At 40.8% G+C, this 27,078-nt stretch overlaps 1 protein-coding gene across 1 annotated transcript in view; it reads right to left on the reverse strand.

Moving 5' to 3' along the window:
- Window positions 1-27,078, reverse strand: part of DAB1 (DAB adaptor protein 1) — a 1,249,655-nt gene that overhangs the window by 965,963 nt on the left and 256,614 nt on the right. Inside the window, exon 2 of the mRNA XM_050803918.1 lies at window positions 4,889-4,964. The gene's annotated coding sequence lies outside the window, so the exon portion shown is untranslated. The remainder of the gene's footprint in view (window positions 1-4,888; window positions 4,965-27,078) is intronic.

Genomic DNA, 27,078 nt, shown 5'->3' on the forward strand with positions numbered 1-27,078 from the left:
GGAGAGATGAAATCTGATAAATTCTTATACTAACTTGATGAGCTACAGTAAATTTTAAGAAAGAGTTGGCATCTTGCCTAGCTCACAAATGATCTTCAATAATTGCTTATTCAATGCACAAATGGATTAGTATTATAATAGCAGTGCATACAAAATGCAGCAGTGTTATATAAAGTAATGGATTAGGATAGAATTGTATTGAAGAGCAAGGGAAGAACTGTACTACTTTTTATGGGTCTGTCTTGATCAGACAGCTTAAGGAGGTTGTGATAAATTAAATATGGTTAAAAATTCTTGGCAGCTTCTTTCAGGAAGAGCTGATCCCTGGAATCTGGGCTAGACTTGTTACTTGTTTTGGCCATTAGAATATCAAGCTGACTTTTTGTGAGCTCTGGAGACTAGGACCCAGAAGGAGGAATGTTGCCCCCTCACCATTATGTAAAGAAGCTGGCACAGCCTGCTGGAGGAGAAAATGCCACCTGGGGAAGAACTGAGGCACCCTGCCAAGATCCAGCACCCACCACTAGACATTGTGAGTGAAACCATCATGGACTTTTCATCTCAGCTCAACTTCTAGCAGAGTGTGGCTGCCTGAGTGAGCCCAGGGGAAACCAGCAGAGGGACCTCCCAGCTAAGCCACAGAATCATGAGAAATAACACGTTGTTATTTTAAGTTATGTTTTGGGGTAATTTGTTACCTAGCAATATTTAACTGAACAGAGGACTTAATTCGAATGCCAAGGAGATTTTTTTGATAATCTAAAATTTAGTTTATTGTGTGTATGTACACAATTCTAGTTTTTCTGGGCATCTTGTGTTTCACTTGCATTCACTGTTTAAAAGAGTATATATACCAAGAAGGTTAAGAACCACTGTTTTAAGTCTAGGGCAAAAATGTTAAGAGCTTATTCATCTTGTTGTGGTCATGGTTTGCATTTTCGTATTGATTAGTGATGTTAAGTATCTTAGCATAGACCTGTTGAACATGGTACCTCTAGTTTACACTACTGGTTTTTAGTTTACACTTAAAGTTTAAGAGGGTAGATCTCAGGTGTTCTTACTGCAATAAAATAAAATTTTTAAATGAATGAAGGTGCATATGCACATACATGTGCATACACATACACACAAGAACGTCAAGAGCTTTTAAAGTTTCAGCTTCGGGGCAAGGCCTATTGCACAGTGCAGAGATGTATATTGTAGGTCAGCTTTGCCTGGGAGCCACAGCTACAGTGGGGCTGTCCAAGGTGCTGGCCACACTGTCTTGCCCATTTCTCATTAATTAACACTGTCCCTAGATGGAGGGCACCTTAAGCCTTTCCTTATGGTAGTTACTTGGTCACACTGTTATGCCATGTTAAAATATGTCTTGCTTTGTTAAACAACAAGAAAGCCAGATGATCCATAATGCTCACCTCTTTGATCCTGAACTGTGCTTATTACCCGCTATCAAGGCTGTGATGAACATCAACATAATACATGGGAGGACTTTAACCTAGGTATACCTGAATTGGATCCATACTCTGTGTCCTTATGCTGGCTCAAGAAGATGTGCTACCCTTGTACCTATGAAGCTCTTGAAAGGCTTACTAGCACCCAAAGCCCTAGAGGGACAAGGTGGAGAGCTGGAAGATATCTGGTTTTGATTCAGACAGAGCAGTGTGGTTAAGAGGGCAGCTCTAGAATCTAACTGGGTTACCAGCTGCAGCACCTTGGGACATTTTGGAGACACTAATTGTACCTACTTTACAGGGGGGTTGTAAGGATGAAACTAGTTAAAAACATAAATTGTACTTAAATAAATTAACATATTCAAAGTAGTTAGAAGAGGGTTCAACTCACAGTAAGTGTTCAATAAATGACAGGCATTTTGATGAAGATGGTGAATGATTATTATAAGGACTGATGATAAAGATGTAATTTTTGGATTTCAGCTCTGACACTTAGCTGTGGGATCTTCTCAAAATTTTGCTATTTTCATATATAAAACAGGAACACATCCTTCTTATGATTATTAACTGAGGGAATGAAGAGGAAAACATAGTGTCGGACATGTAATAAATACACGATATAAATGATATTTTATTCTTCTCTGGGGCTCCCTTCTTTCCTAGGACTCAGCAGATGCTGAAATATTGTCTGAAAGAGTGTGTGGATGTGTGTGTGCGTGAATCTTTAACAACAGAAAGTATAAAAGTCACTTAATGAAATGATAGTGGGTTCATGGAAATGACTCTGGGGTCTCCTGTGTCCTGTTTGTCACAGAGAACTCCCTCTCATCCACTGCTTTTTGCTTTGCTGTTAAGAAGCTTTTGAGATAGATTAAAACAATAGCATCAACAGAGGTATAATTTTCTTCCATCCCTTTTTAATTAGCTGTGAACCGCAGGGCTTTCTAAGTGGCAACAGAATCAGAGAAGGCAGGAGGAGCGGAAAGCCACTATTTGAGTTCTTAGGATAAGAAGCATTTACTAAAAAACATTCTGAGAATCTGGATAAAAGATTCTGCAAGTTGTTCTCTCATCTTTTTAAAAAACAAACCTCTGTCTGTCAGCTCATTGCCAATTCCAGCCTGGAAAATTGGCATGAATGTTTCAAGGAAAGGAAGCAGAAAGTATAAATTTAAGAACTGTGGTAGAACACAGATGCATGAGTCAGTAGATCTTCGAAATGCCACAAATCATTTTGTGTGTGTGTTCTTTAAGTCTCAATCTTTCTGACCCTTAAGTTTCTTATCTAAAAAAAAGGGAGATGTGTTTAAATATAGCTACTATTTGCTAAATACCTGTCATATGCAGAGCCTCACAATGATACCGTGAGGTAGGTGTTTTATGTCCAAGTTTCAAATCAGAAAACTGAGGCTTACAAACCTGAATTTATTCAATGGCTCACAGCTTGAAAACTGTAGAACCTACCCAGCTATGAATCTGGTTCTTTCTGAATTCTTCCACTGCATCATAAGACTTCTCATCTTTAAAATCCCTTTCAACTCTGTAAAATTGCATCATTTGTGTACTGTTCAATTGTTAGTTAATCAGAAGCAATGCAATAATACATAAAAGTTCTTAAACTTTTCAGTATCATTCTTGTTTATCTGGAATAATTTAAGAGAAAATTAAATAGTCTGGCTACATGATCACCATAAGCATTATATGTATACAGATATTTTCAAGTAATTAGCAAAACTAATTGAAGAATTTATTCTGAATTTCTCATCCAGTGGGTAACAAAGCCTGTAAGAACCATGAATTTTTTACAAGGAGTTCAAAATATGAATATCATCAAGTATTGTCTATAAACTTAAAAAAAGTCTTACCAATATATGACTTTACGTTTTTCAAATGTACTTTTAGAGCTTCACAGATGTTATATGTATGCTTTTTAAATTTACTTTTATCTATCTATATATATATTGAGATAGGATCTCGCTCTGTCACCCAGGCTGGAGTGCAGTGGAGCCATCTTGGCTCACTGCAACCTCTACCTCCTGGTTTAAGCAATTCTCGTGCCTCAGCCTCCCAATTAGAATATATGTATGTTTTAATGTAATGTTTGTATTTACATAACATCCAAGTTTATTTAAAAATGACACTATACTATTCATTACAGCTTTTAGTTCTCATATCCAACAGGTATCAAAGTATAAGTAACCTCATGCATCACAAAACTTCTTGATGTTAAGGAGTCCTCAGTGTAAGGTAAGTTAAAAACTGCTTCTTTACCTAGAAGATTGTAAGGTACTTGAAACTCTGCTGTTTCATTTGATTCTTGCAATCAAATCAACAATCATCATATAGTACTTTTGAGACCAGGATTCTACCTACTTATTAACTTTCTGCTTTGTTAGGTTCTAGTTAAATGGGGATTTACTACTCTTCTACTTTAGATCAGTTTTGTACTTTGGGTATTGCTATAGGCTGAATATTTGTGTCTCTCCAACATTCATTACTGAAATCCTAACCCACAATGTAATGGTAATAAGAGGTGGGGCCTTTGATAAGTGATTAGGTCTTGGAGGTAAAGCCTTTATAAATGGAATTCGTGCCCTTAATGGGAATCTAATGGGATGAAAGAGACCCCAGAAAGCTCTCTCATCTCTTCTACCATGTGAGGACACAGAGAAGGCACCATCTATGAAATAGAAAGTGAGTTCTCACCAGACACCAAATCAGACGGTGCCTTGATCTTGGATTTCCCAGCCTCCATAACTATGAGAAATAATAGCTTGTTGTCTATAAGCCACCCTGTGTATGGTAGTTTGTTACAGCAACCTGAACAGACCGAGACAAAAACTGCAGTCAATAAATCCTAACACGGCAAAGAAGAGTGGATTTCAACTAGAGGTGAGAGAGCTTGGCTTCAAGAGCAGCCAAAAAAAAAAAAAACAAAAACAAAAAAAAAACCATGGTAGAGAATACTACAGCCACTGACATTTTCCTCCTTCAAAGGGTCAGCTTTGCCAGTGGGGTCACCCTGAACCCCTGCAGTGCTGCAGTGGGAATGGCAACATGTAGAAAATGCCACCGTGTTCCTTACTAATTTTCCCAGGGCTCCTTGCTGAGATATTCTGAAGCCACAATCAAATCTTTAATTTAAAGCATGAGAAAAGGAAATCTATGGCACTTGAAGAAAACTGCCATTGATGGGGACCCATCACTTTTGGAGATAATTTCAGCTGAAATCAGCAGATTACCCAGAAGATACTGTAGAAAGCTGATGCCTAATCAACATGAATAAGAAATACTTTCCCTTTGAATCCAAAGCTCACAGTCACTCCATTTCAAATTCAGCCTCTAAGATCAAAACTGGCTGTAGTAAACAAAGCTCTTAATCCATAGGAACCTTGATATCTTAGATTTCTGGTGCAATGACCTTTATGGAAACTCACCATGCAATTTTCAAATTATCTGTGTCCCTGAGGTCTGTCACAGATACCCAGAGCCTTCCAAGAAACCCACAATTTCCTATGAGAGAAAAAAAGACTTCATTGACTATGTAGATTGAAAATTAATTCCCCATAGGAAAAACAAATGTTATCTGAAAGTCCCCTGGACTTTACTACAGATCGTAGAACTACCATTTATTGTAGTGGTTCAGGACATTTTTGCCTCTTTGAATCAGTTGGATCCTCATGATAGTGAACTGGGGAGGTGAGTGTTACATCATCAGCCCCATTTACAAATGAGAAACAAAACCAAGGAGGCATTCTGAGAGGTCAGTTCGTCTAGGCATAACCAAGGCAAGACTTGGATCTTTTGGCTTCATGAGAAGTGTTTTTTTCTACTCTTTGCTGTCTGCCTTCAACAATTGCTGATTTTCCCTTGACTTGGACAAAATTTGTCTATTGTTCACAAACTCTCTTATTTGCTTTCCTGCACATTGCCTGTCTCCACTTACAAGTATTTTGAAATGAAATGGGCAGATTTCCTACCTTGCCTTTGCTGAAGGTCAGCTGCTTACTCCTATTTCATCAGACCTGATTTTGATGACTATCATTTGACAGTAACAACGAGCTAGATCTAGAGTTCTGACAAATTACAAGGTAGATGGTGTAATGTGAGGGAAAGGGCCAGAAGGCCTATATTCCAGCCTCAGCAATTCCACTTGCCAGCTTGGCAACATAAGGCCAGTTGTTAAACTCTTGGAGTCTCAGTTAACTCATCTGTAAGACAGGAATGATATCCCATCTCTATCACAGGAGTTTTGGGGGAAATGAAATGAGGTCAGAGATATCCAAGTATTTTACAAATTATACAGAGCTGAATTCTGTCAAAGGCATATAGTTATTTTGTATCCGTGATCACAAATCAAATGTCTTTGAGACATTTGTAAAGAACTGTAGCAATAAAGTTCAGTAAAATTGTGAATGGTGGGTCTGAAATCCACAGAAGAGGGCAGGTCCCACCAATGGCAATATCTTTAATTATGTACCAATAATAATCAGTTAGCCAAACCGGATACACCTGCTAGTCAAATTTGGTATATGAGGCACCAGTTTGTGAATTCCATTTCCACGACAGTATCTCCCAAACTGTGGGCTACAGATGCCCCAAGGGGTTTCAGACTTATTTCAAATGGTCATAAATCTATATGCACACAAAACATTTCCTATCGCCTGAAAAAAACAATGCCATGTACATCCAGACAGTAGTATTTTTAAAGTATAAGTGGATATCATTGTGATTAATAAAGTACACATTTATTCAAAAGCATAAGTTGATTCATATTAACTTTTTGTTAATTGATTCATTCTCAATCAATAGGCACTAACGACATAAAACTTATTCTTACGGTAGTTGGGAGAATAAACATCATTAAAATTTATTTTATTTTAATATTTTTATTTTTTAGGTACAGGGTTTCACTCTGATGTCCAGGCTGAAGTGTAATTGTACAATCACAGCTCACTGCAGTGGTGAATTCCTTGGCTCAAGGGATCCTCCTGCCTCAGGCTCCCCAGTAGCTAGGACTACAGGCATGAACCACCATACCTGGTTAATTTTTTAATTTTATTTTTTGTAGAGACAGAATCTTGCTATGTTGCCCAGGCTGACCTTGAACTCTCAGCCTCAAGTGGTCCTCCCACCTCAGCCTCCCCAAGTGCTGGGATTATTCCCATAAGTCACCACACACCTGGCCAATTTTTTCACCTTATAAGGGGGCTTCATAGGCTTAGATGTTGGGAAACAACTCTGAAATATTTTCAAAGGGTATAATAAGTAAGTATAACTAGTTATACCAGCCAACAGAAGGCCTTGTCTTGAGATGGCCTCAGGATCTGATGCCAACTGGATTTGGAGAGAAAAACAAGAAAGACCTATGTTTATGAATACTTTCTGAGCAGCCAACAAGTCATTAGCAGCATCTCTTGATATAAGGACATAGGAAAGGTGTTCTTTGTGTGGGCCACACAGAGAGGCCCTCACATTCACCTGTCGACCTAGTCAGCCACATGTATACATGTTCCTGAGTATGTGTACACACACAAACTAAGCTAGATTCTGCATATTTCCTTATGCACACACACAAACTAAGCTATATTCTGCATATTTCTTTATGCACACACACAAACTAAGCCATATTCTGCATATTTCTTTAGGCACACACATACAAACTAAGCTATATTCTGTATATTTCTTTAAACAGTATACACTCCCATATGCACAGGTTCTGATCCCTGGAACCTATATATGTTGCCTTATTTAGGAAAAAACTGTCTTTATAGATGTGATTAAGGATTCTGAGATGGGGAGACTAGTATGAGTTAGCCATATAGACCCTAAATGTAAAAACAGGTATCCTAATCAGAAAGAGTAATAGGGAATTTGACACATAGATATTTACACAAAGAGGAGGTGATATTAAGACAGGGCAGAAAGAGATTTTAAGATATTGGCCTTGAAGACTGAAGTGAAGTGGCCACAAGCTAACGAATGCCTGCAGCCACCAGAGGCTCAAAGAGGCAAGGACTACATTCTCCCCTAGAGCCTTCAGAGGCAATGCAGGCTGCCAACACCTTGATTTAGGCCCAGTGAATTTGATTTCATACTTCTAGCCTCCGGAACAGTGAGATAATAAGTTTCTGTTGTTTTAAACCACCAGATTTGTGGCAATTTGTTACAGAAGCTGCCAGAAGCTAATACAATAAATATACATCTTCTAAACACATACTTTACACATGTACATTACACAGACATGTCAAATGTACATCAACTTTAAGTACACAAAGCCCTTAAACACAACAGACACATCTACCTGAAAATGACACTTCTTATACATATCCTAAAACCTGGCATCACCATCTACCCTGTGACTCAAAAACCAGAGTGTTACTCTTGTTTCCCCTCGAAACCTGAATAAAGAGTTCTTTAACAAGTTCTTCTGGGTCTACCTCCAAAATATTCCCAATCTATTTACTTCTTTCCACATCCCCTACTAGTGTTCTTCTCCAAGTCACCATCATTTATTTCCCAGATTTTATACTAGCCTCCCAGCAGTCTCTGTCACCATCACCATTCTTGCCTCTCTACAGTAACTTCCCCAGATAATACCCAGCATAGTCTTTTAAAATCCTCAGTGCGATCATTTCACTCTCCTACTGTAAACCCTCCCAACACGGCTACTCAATTTTTCTAAATAAATCCAAACTCCTTACCATTTCATAAAACACCCAGTATGACTTGACCTTCTTCTCCCTCTCTGACTTTATTTCATCCCACCCCTGCCTGCTTGTCCTTGATCCAGGCACACTAGCCTTCTTTCTGCTGATGAAACATGCCAAGCTCATTTCTGTCTCGGGACAATTGTGTTTGCTGTCCTCACGACCTCATCCCCTGACTGTCTCCTCATTTAGATTTCAGCTCAGATGTCATCTCCTTAGAGAGCTTCCCTGCCCATCCCCAACTTAACCCCAATCACTCTCCATTTCATGACCCCATTTTATTTTCTTTGTTTAACACTGAGTGCCATTTTTAAGTCTTTGGGCATTTATTGAATTGTGTCTCATCTACCTCCCCTCACTCAAATAAAAGTGCCGTGCAAGCAGTGACTATGTCTTGTTCACTGGTGTATCTCTGGAGTCTACAACAGCGCCAGCATATGATGGATGCAAATACTTACCAATTTAATGAATGGCTCTCAACTTTGGTTTAGAATGTAAAATATATATAGAGAGAGAAAATACCAATTCCTAGGTGCCGTCTTAGACAAAATGAATTGGGAATTTTAGGCAGCAAGATTCCACAATTTATATGTTGAAAAAGACCCCTAGGTGATTTGACAGGTAACCAGAATTGAGAGCCACTGACTTAAACACCTAATCAATGTGCATATGCTTTATATACATACCCACGGCCCACATGCATATGGCTTGCACATATATCTTCCATACCAGATATCATCTACACATTTATGTGTCCACTCTCTTTACACATTTATTATGCATACCACATACAAAAATACTTCATACATGATTATTATCCATAATATATACATATATAGTAATCCATATATATAGTAATTCCTATTATAGCAAAACTGCCATTTCCTGAGTGTCTACTTTGTGCCAGGTACTGCAACTGGTGCATAGCTTGGAGATATAAAGGCCTAGTCCCTGCTTTAAAAGAACCCACAGCCTACAATCACTGCTATGGACTGAATGTCTGTATTCCCCTCAAATTCACGTGTCGAAATCTTAACCCCCAATATGATGGCATTAGGAGATGGGACATTTGGGAGATTAAGTTGTGAAGTTGGAGCCCTCATGAATAGGATTAATGCCTTTACCCTTAAAAGACATGAAGACATAATGAGAGGACAACCAACAGCAAAACCAGAAAGTGAGCCCTCACCAGACACTGGATGTGCCGGCATCTTGATCTGGACTTCTCAGCCTCCAGAACCATGAGAAACAAATGTCTATTTTTTAACTCACCCACCTACGATAATATGTTACAGTAGCCTGAACTCATTAAGACAATCACTGAAGCAGACTACTGCAATCCAAGATGTTGAGTGTTTAAAAAGGGCAATACTGAACCCTGTGGGGATACAGATAGGAGAGCAAGAGACTGTCAGACTGATGAAGTCATATTCCAACTGAAACAGGCAAAGCATGACTTGCACCCTAAAGGATAGAAGTTATTTAGGCTAGGAGGAGGAATGAAAAGGGAAGGGTACTTGATGCAAGGGAAAAGAATGTGCAAGAGGTAGCAGCTAGGGTGCATGGTTTGTATAAGGATGTGCAAATTATTTAATTTACTTGTTTATTAAACAGAAGTTTGACTGCTTATCATGTCTCAGGTACTATGTTACACACAGCTGAAAACAAAGGCCCAGGCTCATGACACCAGAATCTCTTAAGGGTGGGGTCCGATGAAATGTATTATTATAAAACTCCCTAGATGATTATGATGCGCAGCAGGGTTGAGAACAACTGGTCTAGGTGAATTCACTTTGCTGGCTTCCAGAGAAAAGAAGTAAAGGGACTGAGTGAATAAAAACCAAGCTGTCCAGTCCATAACACTATACATGTGCTTTTGACAAACTTAAGGACTTCAAAGACAATTGCCAATTCATCGTTACCTTCCGAGGGCAGCCAGCAATACTTCCGAGAACTATAGTGCTGTAAACATTGGGGTCTTCTTTGCTCCAGTTGGGTCACTGTTCACTGAATCCCTGACCTGGGCAAGTTAGTGCAAGGCACTTCTTGGCAAGGCCAAGTCTTAGAGCACCAAGCCCCCCAAGATGGAGGCCCATACAACCTTGAGACCAGGAGCTTCAGAGTTCGTGGACTAGGTTGAAATTGTAAAGAACTGGGGGCTTCTCTGGTTTTTCATTTCCCTGGATTGCACTCTGAAAGTTGGGTCAGAACTAGCCCATCTCCCTTCGAGCTCTCAGGCCGCCTCACATGACAGAAAGCAGTGCACCACTCAGCAGCCACCACCAAACCATCTAATAATGGGTTCACCTCCTCTGTCTCCTTCATTTGAGGGGAAATATTGCCTGAGGCACAAGCAAAGCTTCAAACTGATTTAATTTAAAATTTCAAACTGCTGTATGCAGCTTTGCTCGACTGCCATCTGCTTTTCCAGTATGCAATGACACCAAGCCTGTTTTTATTGTGTTTGCTCAACCAAGTCCACCAGTAAAATATTAATAATTTCCCCAGCGCCTGGTTGGTTTGCGTGCTTGGGATGATATCCAAACATTCATCAGGCTCATCAAAGTTATGAGCAAAATAATTTTTCTCCTTAAGCGGGAAGGGGAGGAAGGATCTGGATTTTTATTAGTGGTGCATATCACTGAGTGACACTTTTAGCTTTCTCTGCACTGAAAAAGAAAGCAACTGCATTGCTTCTAGCCCCAACATTAGATATACTTTCTCTGTAGAGAGGCAGTTTTTCAGCCAAGCAAGGAAATAAGTAATCTGTGAAGATGGAAAGTGGGTGCCATCCCTAATGCCTCTCTTTGCCTCACTCATCACATGCAATTTGACATTAAGTCTTGTTGAGTCTGTCATTATTCTTGGGTTCATTTCCTTCCCTCCATTACCACTGCCACTGTTTTTAGTCCAGATCCTTGCCAAGTAATCTGGATTACCACACTAAGATGCCTCTGGTTTCCTAACACTCACGAAATCAGTTTCCCTTTCCTCTCCCAATCACCAGAAATGGAGTTTGTAACTTTCAACATGATTTTATCAGTCATTTGCTCCAAACTCTTCCATGGCTCCCCATTGTCCTATCCTAAGGTCCACATTCTTTTGTACAGGTTACAATGCTTGTCTCTCCTTCTATTTCCACTCCAGTATTCTATGCCTCAGTCAATCATTATTCTCCTGGGGCAACAAACCCACTCCTGCCCACTGGTGTTTGTTCAAGAGAGATCTATAGAGAATTCCACACAATGATTAGCTAATAGCATAGTTCCAGAAAGGATGGCTGTCATTATTGTCACCCTCATTTTTTAAAAAACAGGGATATCCAGATCATCCTGGTTAATCCCTGTCCTCATCAAAGGCATTCCTCTCCTCTTTAGATGAAGAAAAGAATAGACTGAACTCATTTGTTTCCTTCAATTTGGGGCCAGGAAAGAATGGGTCCTAGCCGCAACATTGCAGATAACAGGTCACATTGCAAAGTTGTTAAGAGCTGTGCAACAAGACATCCAGGTTAAAATGCTGACTCTGCCACTTACTAATCAATAGATTTGAACACTAAGAACAGAATTAGGCACATAGTGAACACTCAATTAGCAATAGAGTAATAAGTCTAACATGTACACATCTCTGAAAGCAGAACACAGATTTGTGCATTCTCAAAGGGAACACAGGTTCTCACCATACAATGCCTTTGCTGAGGACATTTCCCCCAACCCACCATAAGAATTGCCTTCATCCATAATTATCCATCTGGAGAAAGGCTGTGTCTTCTTTAAGAACCAGATGAGATAAGTGAACTCCCATTCACAATTGCTACAAAGAGAATAAAGTACCTAGGAAAACAACTTGCAAGGGATATGAAGGACCTCTTCAAAGAGAACTACAAACCACTGCTCAACGAAATAAGAGAGGGCACAAACAAATGGAAAAACCTTCCATACTCATGGATAGGAAGAATCAATATCATGAAAATGGCCATACTGCCCAAAGTAATTTATAGATTTAATGCCATACCCAACAAGCTACCACTGACTTTCTTCACAGAATTGCAAAAAACTACTTTAAACTTCATATGGAACCAAAAAGGAACCCGCATAGCCAAGACAATCCTGGGCAGGAAGAACAAAGCTGGAGGTATCATGTTACCTGACTTCAAACTACACTACAAGGCTACAGTAACTAAAACAGCATGGTACTGGTACCAAAAGAGATATATAGACCAGAGGAACAGAACAAAGGCCTCAGAAATAACACCACACATCTACAACCATGTGATCTTTGACAAACCTGAAACAAACAAGCGATGGGGAAAAGATGCCCTACTTAATAAATGGTGCAGGGAAAACTGGCTAGTCATGTGCAGAAAACTGAAACAGGACCCCTTCCTTACACCTTATACAAAAATCAACTCAAGATGGATCAAAGACTCAAACGTAAGATCCAGAACCATAAAAAGCCTAGAAGAAAACCTGGGCAATACCATTTAGGACATAGGCACGGGCAAAGACTTCATGTCTTAAACACCAAAAGCAATGGCAACAAAAGCCAAAATTGACAAATTGAACTAAGGAGCTTCTGCACAGCAAAAGAAACTATCATCAGAGTGAACAGGCAATCTACAGAATGGGAGAAAAATTTTGCAATCTATCCATCTGACAAAGGGCTAATATCCAGAATCTACAAAGAACTTAAACAAATTTACAAGAAAAAAACAAACAACCCCATGAAAAAATGGGCAAAGGATATGAAAAGACAATTCTCAAAAGAAGACATTTATGCAGCCAATAGACATATGAAAAATGCTTATCATCACTGGTCATTAGTGAAATGCAAATCAAAACCACAATGAGATACAATCTTATGCCTAGAATGGTGATCATTAAAAAGTCAGGAAATAACAGATGCTGGGGAGGATGTGGAGAAACAGGGACGCTTTTACGTTGTTGGTGGGAGTATAAATTAGTTTGACTATTGTGGAAAACAGTGTGGTGATTCCTCAAGGATCTAGAACTAAAAATACCATTTGACCTAGCAATCCCATTACTGGGTATATACCCAAAGAATTATAAATCATTCTACTATAAAGACACATGCACACGTATGTTTATTGCAGCACTATTCACAATAGCAAAGACTTGGAACCAACCCAAATGTCTATCAATAATAGACTGGATAAAGAAAATGTGGCACATATACACCATGGAATACTATGCAGCCATAAAAAAGGATGAGTTCATGTCCTTTCAGGGACATGGATGAAGCTAAAAACCATCATTCTCAGCAAACTATCACAAGAATAGAAAACCAAACACTGCATGTTCTCACTCATAGGTGGGAGTTGAACAATGAGAACACATGGACATAGGGAGGGGAACATCACAGACCAGGGCCTGTAGGGGGTTGGGGGATAGGGGAGGGATAACACTGGGAGAAATACCTAATGTAGGTGATGGGTTGATGAGTGCCAGCAAACCACCGTGGCATGTGTATACCTATGTAACAAACCTGCATGTTGTGCACATGTACCCCAGAACTTAAAGTATAATTTTAAAAATAAAATAAAAAATAAATACATAAAATAAAATAAAAAAGAATCAGATGAGAAGTCACTTCCTCCAGCATGCCTTGACAGGCATATAATGGAATGGGATTTGGTGTCTGGCTTTGAATTGCAGCATTATCACTTGCTGTCTACATTATGTTAAGTACGTTGATAATCCACCTGAATCTCGTTTTACTCATCTGTAAAATGGGGATAAAATTACCCTTCTTGCAGGTTGGTTGTGTGTCCCACTCAACACATTTTGATTCCCCTAATTCCTTCTTTAGATCCCTAATGTCAGTGGAATTTATCTAATCCCTCTTCTGAGCTCCCCCTAAAATTTACATACTTCTATTGTTCTATAGTTTCTCTATTTTATGAACAAAAAGAAAGGGCTTGTTCATGTCTTGAGTAGATTATTTTGACCTTGCCTGACCAGTGCCTCTCTGTCTAGTCTTGGTCTCTAGATTTTTATTTACTCAGAGTCATCATCTAACCATGCAAATCAGATCAAGGCACTCTCCTCAGGGCAACCACTGATTGAATCCCTTCATCCATAAATCAAGTTCAAACTGCTTGGAATGCTATTTAAAGTTCATGGCAAGCTTGCCATGCCAACCCCAACTCCAGCCACTGCCAAATTACTGTCCCTATTGTCCCCAGAATCAGCCATGAACTCTAAGCTCTGACTCAAGAGTCATCTCTACATGGAATGCTCTTCTATTACCTCATCATCAATTGAAATTCTACCCCAACATCTAAGGTCTAGCTGAAATATCCCCACTTTTCCCAAGCACTTCCTTATCTCCACTCTTCCCCATCTCCCAACAATTGGGAACAATGAAATAAACTAACAAATGGGGAGACTGACATATCTTAGCCACCAATTAGTAAATGGAAGAAACAGGTTTCAAACCCAAAGCTTCTCATTCTAATGCACCCACTCATGCTTGCTTGCCCCATCCCATGTTGCTTCTCCACCCTCTTCACTCCTATACCCATAACAGCAAGGAACTCCAGAAAGCTCAGATACTGTAGGTGCCTGAAACTGTTAGTCTTGTAGAGTCACCTGCTTCTTTGCTCCTCTTTCCATTCCTGATAAAATGGATATGAAATGGTGTATGATGCAATGGGGCGGTCTCATACGTTGCTGGTAGAAATGTAAGTGGAGGGAATTTCTGGAAAGCAATTTGGCAGTATGTATTAAAAGTCTGCAAAATAATCATAGTGTTTTACTTAGTCATTCCTTTTCTGTAAATCTGTTTTAATAAACTAGAAAAAAGTAACTCTCTCTCTCTACATGTATATATGTGTGTATATATATATACCCACACATAGATATAAATATATAAACATACATATATATGAATATAAAGAGATAGATATATACATACATACAAGGATAATATGACAGGGAAATTTTGAAATAGCCTAAATACTTAAAAATACATAAATGGAAGTATTTAAAAACTTCAATTCTAGAGTCAGGTAGAACAAACCTAGCTCTACTTTATAACACTTATGTTATCTTAGGTACATTACTTAACCTTTCTGTTCATTATTTGCTTCATCTGTATACTCATCTCTGTAAAGGGATACTAGAATCTACTTCATAGGCTTCCCATGAGGATTGAAAGAGATTTTATAGGGAAAAGATATAACTCACAGTCTAATACATTAAATGTTCTCAATAAATATAAGCGAAGAAGGAGGAGGAGGAAGAGGAGGAAAAGAAGGAGGATGAGAATAATTAGGAGAGGTAGCCACTGTCTAGACTATTATGCAGTTCTTAAGCATTATGCTAACAGAAATTGAATTAATAATATGAAAAATAAATTAATGATCAGTGAAATGGCAGGATTCTAAATTGTATGTACAGCAGTAATCCAATAAAATAAAAAATTGTAGAAAAATATCGAAAGAAAATGTGCTTAATGTTGTCAATAGTTATGCCTGTGATGAGACTATGCACATGTGTATAGGCGGTTGTAATCTTTCAATATCCTGGCTTTATATATTTTTTGCCTGCTTGTGACTATCCTTGCCCAAATAGTATCATGGATACCCTGAATGACATGGCAAAAATCACATCATAATTGTCCTTCATCTCTGTTGTCCCCTGACATAAATTCAGTGCTGAGCAAATGAGCCTTGTTGATTGAACAGGCAGCATTGTCTCCATTATTACACGAGTTATTTCTATTGCAGATGACCACGGTGGTGCCTAGAACAGGATACTGTTCAATAAATGTGAGTTTCCTTTCTCTTGCTCCACTTGCTTTTCTGTTTTATTCTAAAATTTCCAAACTGTTTGGGAATAAAATAAGTGACTCTGAGAGCCCATGCCATCACTAGCTTCTATGTAACAGCTAACTGCATACTGCCTTTGGATCAACTGGCAACAGACTCTCAGTGACAGAAACACTGGTCCACAGAGTTGCCCTGGAAAACGGGACTGTGTTTCACCTAGCAGGGAGCATTTTTCAGGTAATAAGGAAGGGAAAACAGTTTAGCCCTTTCCTCAGGTGAAGTGGTTTTATCCTGGTGGCCTATTTGAGTTAGATTAAACTCTTTTTCCATTTACTTATTCAGTATTCATTAGGTGGGCAGCTACCATGTGCCAGACACTGAGGAGGCAAAGGTAAATTGTCTTTTAGAACAGAACCCATTTTAGGTAAAGCACCCACATGAAGCAGAGAAGTCAACTGTGTGATTCACTTAATGACAACCAGTGGCTGCACTTATCTAGCATATATTTGACAGTGATAGTATAGGACTAGTGGACGTATCCCAGGTGGTTTTAGAATCAGACAATTCAAATCCCACCTCTGTTCCTTCTTAGTATCTGATGTTGTGTCTGTTTCCTCATAAAGTGCAATGCCAAGCTGGTGTCAGGATGAGAGCTCATCTATGGGTATCACTTAGCAAGCCCAATGCCTGACCAACAAGCAGTGGTTAGTGTTAGTCTTTTTTATTGTGGTTTCAGTATCTTTAAGAAACCCTGCTACACATGAGGAAGAAGCACGCACCTCATCAAAGCTGCCTTCAAGGAAGCAAAATTCTCTATCATAACTAAGTCAGATGATTCCTCATTTTTCTCCTTCCACTCATTGCCTTCTGCTACTGGTTACTGATTTTAGTTTCTGTTTTATGGCTTTAATTCTGGCCCCTCATCCTCTCAAAGAGGAAGGGGAAATATATAAGATGACAATTAACCTTTCTTTCTTCTGAGCTTTGTAAGCTGGCACTGTGTTCAACACTTTCACCAATATTTTCTCATTTAATCTTCATGCTGGGCTTGAGGTAGGTATTGTGGTTCTACTTTGCCAAAGAGAAAATGAAGGCTCAGAGAGAGCCTTCTGGCCCCTCATCCTCTCAAAGAGGAAGGGGAAATTCTGGCCCCTCACCCTCTCAAAGAGGAAGGGGAAATACATAAGATGACAATTAACCTTTCTTTCTTCTGAGCTTTGTAAGCCTGGCACTGTGTTCAACACTTTCACCAATATTTTCTCATTTAATCTTCATGCTGGGCTTGAGGTAGGTATTGTGGTTCTACTTTGCCAAAGAGAAAATGAAGGCTCAGAGAGAATGTGAGACTTGAGGTCATAGAGCTGCTGAACTGTGGAGCTGGGTTGCAGCCAGATGTGTTTGAGTCCAGTTCCTGCTCTTACACTGTACAGTGAAGCCTCGTGTCCATTCTCATTACTCAATTAGGTCATTGGTCATTCGTCTTTAGGAAGGCAAAACACAGACAGAGATAAGTCCTCAAAATGCTCAGTCTTTCTGAGTCAGATTTATGTCACCCAAGATGTACATATTCACTATATTTGGAGGTCAAAGCAGCCTTGGCCGTCAACATATTAAATAAAACAGATCTCGAGAACTTTCATGACTTGTTCAAGCCCACACAGAAAGCTTGTGGTGGAATAAGAACCAGAAAGGATCTCTTCCCAAACATAGGAACATCACCTTTATTTAAACCCACACTGAAAGATTTAGGGGTGAAATCTGGCCAACGTTTTCTGGGCATTGAGTGACGGGAATCCCAGGCGGCCAATGAGCTCACTGGGCAGAGTAGAAGAGGACCGTAGCCTGGGCACAGAACTGCCTGCAAAAGGACTCACATGAATGCTAAATAGCTCTCCTGCAGCCAGGAAGCAAAGGCAAACTGAGGTCCTCATGCAACTGAAAAGCAAGGCAGTAAGGACACATGTATGTGTCATAACAAATTAAGAGTCACTGAGTGAGGACCCCAGCACTGCTATTTCTGCAGCAGGATCTGCCACTGGCCCTACGTCAGCAACTGGAGACTGGCTCACACAGGGACTTGAAAATAGAATGTCTTGCAAACGTTTTCTTTCTAAATTCTCCTTGCAGAAGCCTCTTTATTCTTTCATAATCACCACAAAGCAATCCTCAGTCAAGTACTAAAGTAAATTCAAAGCAATTAGAGAGTCTATCTACAGTGAGCCCGAAATGTGTTTGCAGTGGTTCTCTGGGAAATGGCTTGGCGTACATTTTCCCCCAGAATAGTGCTATTTGTGTAAGGAAGATGCTGCTCATACCCAACGTATAAAAACATACACACACGCACATGCACATGTGCATACACACATTTACTATGACAAATAGATGTAACATCTCAAGAGTAAAATACTGTGTTGTGGGTTACAAGCCAAAGCAAGGCAGCCCCGCTCCAGTAAGCACTTATAAATTGTTGTAAAAAATATCAAGAAATAGGAGCTCGCCTTGGTAATATAACAGCTGCAGGATTTCAGGGCCCAGGACTAGCTTAAAAAAAAAAAAAAAAAAAAAGACAAAGAAAAAAAAATTAAACAGCCAAACCCATTACTTCAAATATTTTGCTGGCTCTCTAGGGTGGTCTTGTGTTTCTAATTAATATTTCCCCCTAATTACAATCATGATGGTAAGTGTGTTCAATGCAAAACTCATTCCTTTCTTCACCACAGAGCTATTGGGGAAGAGGAGGCAGGCACTCTAGGTGGAAGGCTGGCCAGCTTCATTGTGATGCAAAAGAATGCAACAATTAAGAATATAATTTTGGGAGATGTCAGCAGCCTAATTACTCATAGGGCTTCCAGCAAATTAAGCAGTAGGTGAATTAGCTCATTTAATGAGATCTAGAATTTGGAGGCAAGGTACTTTTACTTTGCATTTGAGAAACAAATTTCCCTACTACATGTTAATAATTTGGGCACCCCAACATGCAATTAGCTCAACAGATTCTGTGAAAGCATAAAGGTCAGTTGCTTAAAAGGATCTGTAAGTCAGTTAAATTGCATTTATCTGCTCCCTGAATACCCTCTCTCTCCTCTTCCATTTCTTTTCTTCCCAAATGCAGTCGTCCAACTTGGAGAGCACGTAGTTCAATAAAGGGGCTTTGGAAACTACAGCTTTCAGAGAAGGGTTAAAGGAGGCACAGAGGAAACTGCATTCAAAACGTGCTTTAGGTTTTTTTTTTTTTTGTTTTGTTTTGTTTTGTTTTTTTTGAGATGGTGTCTCACTCTGTCACCCAGGCTGGAGCACAGTGGCATGATCCTAGCTCACTGCAACCTCTGCCTCCCAGGTTCAAGTGATTCTCCTGCCTCAGCCTCCCAAGTAGCTGGGATTACAGGTGCACACCACCAGGCCCAACTAATTTTTGTATTTTCAGTAGAGATGGGGTTTCACCATTTTGACCAGGCTGATCTCAAACTCCTGACCTCAGGTAATCCACCTGCCTTGGATTCCCAAAGTGCTGGGGTCACAGGTGTGAGCCACCACACTCAGCCTGCTTTAGTATCTTAATACCTCTCTAATCCTTTGTTTCTGCATCTGTAATGTAGAAATAATGACACTCATATTACGATTATTCTATTTACTAGTAAAATTTCTTTACAAGATGGTATTCCTTGAAGACAGGAAATGTGATATTTATCTCTGCATCTTAGCACCTATCACTGTGCCTGGAACATAATGTTTGTGTCACCCCAAAATTCATGTGTTGAAATCCTAACCCCCAAGTTTATGGTATTAGGAGGAAGTAAGGCCTTCGAGAGGTGACTAGCATTAACACCAACTTCTGTGCCTAGAACATAATATTTGCTTAATATGTATATTAAATGAAAATTAATAATTCAAAGGAATAGGTGAATAAATCGCTGGTGTAAGGAGTCAATGAAAAAAAAAATACAAAGTTTCCAACGTGGTCCCTAACTCATAGTACACCCTCAAGAAAGAAAAAAAAAAAAATGGCTGTGAGTATCAGCCACACTGGAATCAGAGTTAGGCTTTGTGAAGAAGGAGGAGTCAAAGTGTCCTGGACAGAGTTGTCTTGTGACCTAATGGGGGAGAAAATAAAATGTGTGGTCAGTGTTCTTCATGCGTCACACAAGCACAGAGACTCAAATGCTGCCCAAGACCCAGGGACTCTCAAAGTACTCACAAAGGGTGTGAACAACCTAAGTGATCACACCATGCACCAGAGACTCTGCCAGGAGCTTCCCATCTATCAGGATGTTTTATCCTAACAGCCCTGTGAGATCAGTATTGTTATCCTTTCTTTTTATAGATGAAGCAGTTGAAGCTTGAAGAGATTAACCAACATGTTCAAACTGACACAGTTGATCACACACACTTCTAGGCATTCAATACCTTTTACACATGACACAGAGGCAAGTATAGGACATATCAAGCTGTCTTGTAATTGTTGCTCAGCTCTGCCCTCAACCTGGGAGCTAAAAGGGGGAGCAGGGGAAGGAATCACCTCGCCTCGACTCTCACTGCTATGGCCTGAATGTTTGTGTGCCTGCAAAATTCATATATTGAAAGCCTAACCCCTGAGGTGATGGTATTAGGGAAGGTGGGGCCTTTGGGAAGTGATTAGGTCATGAGGGTAAAGCCTTCTTGATCGGGATTAGTGCGCTTATAAAGAAGACCCCAGAGTGCTCCCTTACCTATTCTACCACTTGAAGATACAGCAAGAATGTGCCATCTATGAGCCAGAAATCAGGCCCTGACAAGACACTGAATCTGCCTTGATCTTGGATTTCCCAGCCTTTAGACAGGTACAAAATACATTTCTATTATTTCCAAGCCACCCAGTCTATGGCACTTTGTAATAGCAGCCACAATGGACTAAGACACCCATTCTGTCTTCTCTGCAGTCTCCCTTACAGAGGACCATGTGTTTCCCACTGCTTTACCTTCTCATCTAACATTAAATGAGAAACCACAATTCAGGAAGTCCTTTGGTTTGTGAAACAAAACTGAAGCCTTCCTCTTTTTTGATGGTATCAGGAAAGTGTCCTCCAAAGTCATTTCTTGAGGCTAACTCCAAAGCCATGTTCTCTCCATGGCTCTCTACAGAGAACGTTCTATCTCTCAAAGGCTTTAGTAACCAATATTATTCAAATTATAACTTGCTACCATTTATTGACTATTTACTACAGGCTGGACCCTGGGCCCTACATTCATTGTCTTATTTAATTCTCACTAAAAGCCACATGAGATAGTTACTATTATTACCCTTAATTCATAGGTAAGGATACGAGGTCAGAGACGTTAAATGAATTGTTCAAGGTCACTCAGCTTGTAAGGGGTAGCATTGAAATGCCACATCAGGTTTTCTGAACCCAGGGTCCATGCACTAACTGTTCCATATTGCCTCTGTTGGATGGCTCTGACAGTTATAAAAATATTTTTTAAATAGAACTAAAACCTGTCCTGGAACTTCCAACTATCGGGTTTCTTCCTCTGAAACCATAGAGAACAAATCAGCCCCTTTTATAGGACGCTCTTCAGATCATGGGAACTCCAGCTCCCTGCACAGCATCAACCCTTCCAGCAGACAATTCTTCCCAGCCACACAGACACATCTGGGTTCTATTTTCTATAATGGTAACTTACAGTTTGTGAGTCTATTGTTATTTTTACCTTTTGTGTGAGGTATTTCACTGACATGATCTCACTCAACCCACCACGATGTTATGGAAGGTAGTATTGGTTCCCTAGTTATAAAGAAGAGGAAGGAAGCTGGGGCATAGGAAGGTGAAGATTATTGTCCAAGGTCAAAGGTTACCAAGTAGCACAGCTGAGGTCCCCAAGATTCAAACTGGAGTGTGCCAAAAGTTAAGACATGTGCTCTTTCCACTGTGGTATGAAACCTTTTAGAATGAATGAATAAACCATACACGGCAGAGTGTGATAAGCACCTTAAGAGAGGTCCAAACGAATGCTAAAGGTGCTCAGCTCTGAAATGGAGATGACTTCTTTCCCACCAAGTCTTCAGTGAGGCTGCACTAATTACCATTTATATAAGATGCCTGCCTGCCTCTGCTGGTGCTCAGAGAGAAGTTTTAATTTGCTGGTGAAGGAGTTGGGGGAGGGAATGGAGAGTGCTGTGAAGTGTCCCCTCCAAAGTGAGAGGTTTTTTTTTTCAGGAAAACACTGGTTGGTTACTAATGGAAAAGAAGAAAAAGCAACAAAGACAACGAGTATACTTGGGATGCAATCGCATGCCTGGAGCATCTGGTGGGCAGGATTCACTTGTCCTTTCCTTTTCGAGATTGCAATTAAGTAGATAATATGAGAACTGACAACTGGGTTGTCCCTACTGAGCTTGGGGCCAGGTGAGTACTTAGGAACCCAATCCCACCCAGAAGAGACTCATCTATGTTAACACTAAGGATGCCCTGGAGGAGGTCCTGGCCACACACAGGTGGCTGTTGGTTGATTTCAGCTTTGCAAGCAGCTTGGTGAGAGAACCAAAAGCTTGTCCTATCCAGACTGAGCTTGTTAGGGAAGTAGAGGCCTGAGGTTACCTAACGAGAGGCAGGCTGCCAAAGTGGAGACACAGGACATTTACAGTCTTACAAACCTGAGTACCAATTCTGCCTCCCCACTCACTCTATGGCTGTGTCACCCTGGCAAGTGACTTAACCTCTCTGATCTTCTTTTCCTCATCTATACAATGGGGGAAATGAAATGTATCTCAGATTGGGGATTCGAGGGTTTCAGATGACCATTTAGGTAAACTTCTTGGCACATAGTATATGTTCAAGAACCTTAAGTTCCTTCTTCTTGGGAGAAGACCCCTCACACTGAGCCGGGGAGCAGGGTCCTGGTCACTGAGACTTCTTTTCCACACAAACTTCATCTTGGCCTCTAATGAGGTGGAATCCCCCAGGGCCTGTTACTTCCTATGATTGCAATTTAAGCACAGCCGGTGCCAACTGGGCTGTTAGACTCCAAAGGTTCCCTGGTAGAAAATTTGAGTGGTGGGGGTTGGCAGGGGATGGAGAGAGAGGGGTGGGGACTTCAGATAGCCAGTATTCCTTAGTCTTCCAATTCCTTAACAGCCAAATTACCCTAGAGCCTCTTTATGAAGCTAAAGAAATACAAATACCATTTTTAAATCACCAGGCATTCCCAATACTGGCTTTTGCTGACGGTAGCTAAGAGTCAAAGCATACCTGGATCCTAGGCCAGACCTCAACAGCCTTAGTTCTGGCTCCTTCTGTTTCCATATTTCTCAAGATTCTGGTTTTCTCTGCTGGAAGAAGCATTTTCAGAGGTTATCTGAAGTCTACAGCCCTACCCTCTGTGAGGAGAGCACAGATTTGAAGTCAAGTGGGCCTGGGCTCCAAATCTTAGTTCTGCCACTTACTAACTATGTGGCCTTGGACAAGTTACTTAACTCCCCCATGCCTCAGTTTCTCTGGACACAAAATGGGATAATGATGCTAATACCTCATAAAGTAGGCATGAGGGTTATATCAGTAAAGTGCTGAGAAAGGAGCCTGATAGGTAATTACCTGATCCCCCTCCTCTCGCTAGAGCCCCCACACCCTGGTGATACTCACCACTATGCCTTCACTTTATGATCAACAGAAACACTTTAACACCCATCCCAACAAACACATGAAATACATGACACAAAGATCAAATGAGTGGGGATGATTAAAACTATTTTCCTGTTTATTCAAACAAGTGGAGTGCTCTGTCCTTGGCCACACAGTTTCAGGAATGAATCCATGACTACATGCCAAACAGCATGACTCCTAGGGTAAAGTTCTTCCCACCCCACCAAGATGCCCTCACCCCTTAATTTCTCCTGTTTCTTTAAACAGAAAGGTTTTGATGGAAATACTAGTGACATATATGAATTTTCAAGCAGATATTGTATAGGAAGGAAGACAGTAAGATGTCAAACTTGGGGCTGCTAAATGAACATCTGTAGCCCAAACATGGGGCCCTAGGGCTGGGAGGCTCAGAGAAGTAACTGCCACAAAAAAAGATGCACCAGGACATTGATTTCTTCTGCCTGTTTGCTTGATTTCCACTTTGAGTTTACTCAACTGGCTATTCCTCTTTGTTATGCCTTCTTAGGAACATGACCCCAGGTCATCTGAATGAAAATATGTTTGCCATTACCTCATTAATTTCTGAGACTTTGCATTATTTCTTACACCCACCTCCTTTCTTTTCTTCTCTCTCAAAATTCAAAGTATTGGTGGGAAAGAGGCAAATCATGCACTGTTTCTCCATGATGTGTCAGGACCTGAATCTGTCATTTGCGAGCCTGACCTCATAACTCAGCCAAGCCAAGCTACAAGGCAGCCTGGGAACCCATCACTGAAAGACTGCAGAGGTAGGAAGCCAAGGACAGGAATAGCCAGCTGGTTGAGTAGCAGAGTGTCTCCTCAGCTCCCAGGAAATGGTGTCTAAGGGTGATGATGAACTGGGACTTCATCTGAGTCCAAAATAATGATGCTGCTGATGCAATAGCAGAACTTATTAAACACTGACTACTACATATGCCACTATGAGATAGACTTACAGAGAATAAGTTACTCTCCCATAATCACACAGCCAGTAAATGACAGAAATGGGATCCAATCCAAGTATGTTTAATTCTAAAGCCCATGCTCTTCACCAACAAAGCCCAGCTTGATTTAATTTCTCCCCAAACATAGCAACATCCATTTGTTAGGTCCCTTCCCAATTTAACTGTAAGCGTCTCACATACATACATTGTTCCTATCCTAACAACAAGTTTGTGAGGAACTGAGCTCAGAGAGGTTAATCCACGCACTGAAAGGCACCCAGTGTTTAAGAGCAGAGGGAGGGGCCTGACACAGGTCTTTCTGAGCATGACGTGCATGATCTATCCACAAGACCTGTTGCTGCCTTTCCCCAGAGGTCCAGACTGAGGATGGGACACTGGGACACTGTAGATAAAGACAGCAGTGTGAGAGGAGGCAGTGGGCAATATGGGGAGTCTAGGGGCAGCAGTATGCTGGTCCCATATAATCAGGCCCAGGGGAGGGACCCAGAAAGAGGGTGCCAGACTCTCTACTCCAGCAAGACAATCCCAGGAGAAATGCCAGAGAGATCAATGAGAAGGCCAGTCATTCATACTGGGCACACACATCAGTGTTTAGGGTACTCAGATAGGTACCCAGGGCTCACCCCAGGTTGTCTGGACACCAGGAGTCACAGCACTCATCCAGGCCACACCTGTTACTTAGGGTGAGAGGAGAGGATGAGACGTGGCATTTGTGGAATAACGACTGTGGCCAACCAGTGGGCTCTGTATGGTTCCATGGTCAATTCTCACAGCAATTCTACAACATAGATTTTGTTACTTTTCTCTCACACTTTACCCTAACTTTGTCCTGCCTACCACAGTGCTTGGCACATACAAACAGAATAATAATGTGTGGAACTGACTAATTCATTTTCCATTCTGCTGATCAGAGAGAAATTAATAGAGGCAGAGGCTATTAATAAAACATTACATTACCTCCAATGAGTGTGGAATAATTCTCTAAAAATACTGGCAATCAGAAACTTTTCTGGTAACCTAAGATTTCAGTCAACTTCTTGTGGGTGACAATGCTATATTGTTTTAATTTGATGAGTTAAATTCAACAAGCGTCGACTAATATACACCCTTAGCCAGGCATTGTTCTGGGGATAAAGAATGAAATATGGCTCCTGCCCCTGAGTCACCTCCTGGGCAAGCTGGACTTGCAGAGGACAGGAACACCATTGTATGAGCAGTACTGTGACTGCAGAAGCACAGAAGCCATGGGAGGCCAGCCCAGAGGAGAGGCGTAGGAGCAAGTCAGAGACCGGGCATGATGGTTCTCGCCTGTAATCCTAGCACTTTGGAAGGTCAAGGCAGATGGAGCACTTGAAATCAAAAGTTCAAGACCAGCTTGGCCAATGGCGAAACCCCATCTCTTCTGAAAATACAAAAATTAGCTGGGTGTGGTAGCAGGCACCTGTAATACCAGTTACTTGGGAGGCTGAGGCAAGAGAATCACTTGAACCTGAGAGGCGGAGGTTGCAGTGAGCTGAGATCATATCACTGCACTCCAGCCTGGGCAACAGAGTGAGGCTCTGTCTCAAAACAAAACAAAAAGGAGCAGGCTAGAGAATGCTCTCTAGAGCTGCTGCTGATGGAAGGGAGATTGTATGCCCGAGTTGAGAAGGTCAAGTCAAGGAGGACATTCCAGGTAGAGACCCGCACAAGCAGACGCAGAGACACAGCAGAGTGGAGACCACAAGCAGTCAGCCAGAGCTCGCTGTACTTGATGGCTGTCTCTTCCACCAAGTGGGAATTCCTTTTTTACTGACTATGAAACTAATGCAATAATGGTGGATGAAAGAAGCCAGGCACAAAAAAATACACACGGCATGGTTCCACGGACATACAGTATATAAAGTTCAAAGGTAGGTGAACCTAATCCATGCTGTTAGAAGACACATTGCAGCTACCTTGGTGGGGTGCCGACTGGCAGAGGGCAGGATGGGGCCTCGGGGGTGCCAGAAAACCTCTACTTCTTCATATGTATGCTGGAAACATGGTTGTGTCCACTGGGAAAAATTCATCAAGTTCTACAGACAGGACTTGTGCACGTCTCTATATATACGTGCTATACTTCAAACTAAAGTTTACATCAATGAAAAATAGGCAGTGCAGATAAAGATGAGGTGGAAAGTATAATTCCACTACCCAGGAATAAGAAAGAAAATTTTGCTCCCTGCACTTCCTCAATCTGGCCCAAAGGAAGATGATGAGAACTGGCATCTAGGTGTTTATGATGTGCCCCAGAATCATTTTTCTCATAAAGAGGACACTCATGATTTTCAGAGTGAGGACAGATTCCTTCTGATGGATTCTCCCACTCTGTGTCCTGTCCTAACTGATCATTGTATTAACCTTATAATAATGCAACTGTGCATTTTACATGGAATTTTAGGCTCTGCTCGAATCCTTGTGGTGGTGTTTTACCATGTAGCTAGATGCTGTGTTTTCACTGCTTGATTGCCCTTGCTACTATTATCTATAGCTGGTACCATGTCC

This window comes from Macaca thibetana, chromosome 1 (genome assembly GCF_024542745.1).
Source record: "Macaca thibetana thibetana isolate TM-01 chromosome 1, ASM2454274v1, whole genome shotgun sequence".
Taxonomy (NCBI): Eukaryota; Metazoa; Chordata; class Mammalia; order Primates; family Cercopithecidae; genus Macaca; species Macaca thibetana.